Raw genomic sequence first — 877 nt, 5'->3', positions numbered from 1 at the left:
GGGGGGGGATGGCCACGCCACATCCCTTCTCCTCCATTCTCCTCTCGGGCTCTTGGTCATGCACGCACACGTGCCTGGCATGAGTTTAAGCCACTGGGTCTGGGACTCGAACCGCGGTCAACTACATGGGAGTCCACCGACATAACCATTACGTTTGACTAATTTTGATCCTTGTATATTAATAGTTAAGCTTAACTTCCATATCCATAATTATTTAATCAACAGATCGCCCATAAGTTGATATTCATATTAATATCAGAGAACCTGAGAGAGAAAACTAGAGCATCCATAAGCTTGGATTCTTGTATCTAGTGGGGTACATCCCATTTACTTTCCTTATACTGGACTAGACTTTGAGCCTAATTATTAAGCATAAATTCTCCATCAGCATCATACTATATACCATTGTTATGGGGCCTGAAATCCTTCTCAGAACAAAAATCAAACAGTGGGAAGCTTATGTAGCCTAGAAGACTTCGGGCACTGGAGAAAGTAGGTTTCCAGGAGCTCTTGCTGCAGCTCTTGGCAACTGGGTCACCTGGGACTCTGGGCCTCCTCCCTTCTGCCTGCCTCTGTGGGCTCCTGGCCCGTTCACGCCCCCAAGGATGCCTCTGGCCGAAGGAGGAAGGACACACAGCCACTGCACTCGTCTCTTAACTAATCTGGATACTCTTCCTCATTAACCAGTGAGACACAAGGTCGTTTCTGCCATTCATTTCAGTATTAAATCATCTTTTACCGTTATATGCATAATATTTCTCACTTGTCCATCTAGGGAAAAAGGAACATTGTTTTCCTTTTCATCAGAGGTGGATGATGGGTTGAGTCCAGCAGTAAATATAAATGTCTCTGTAGCTAAGAGACTGTCATCATTCCT

The 877-nt window shown here is 44.9% G+C and overlaps 1 protein-coding gene across 13 annotated transcripts in view; it reads left to right on the top strand.

Moving 5' to 3' along the window:
* TMCC1 (transmembrane and coiled-coil domain family 1) overlaps window positions 1–877 on the top strand; it is a 201,610-nt gene that overhangs the window by 179,678 nt on the left and 21,055 nt on the right. The window lies entirely within an intron of this gene.

This window comes from Tupaia chinensis, unplaced genomic scaffold (genome assembly GCF_000334495.1).
Source record: "Tupaia chinensis unplaced genomic scaffold, TupChi_1.0 Scaffold000704_1, whole genome shotgun sequence".
Classification (NCBI taxonomy): domain Eukaryota; kingdom Metazoa; phylum Chordata; class Mammalia; order Scandentia; family Tupaiidae; genus Tupaia; species Tupaia belangeri.
This window is presented reverse-complemented; position numbering and strand designations above follow the sequence as displayed.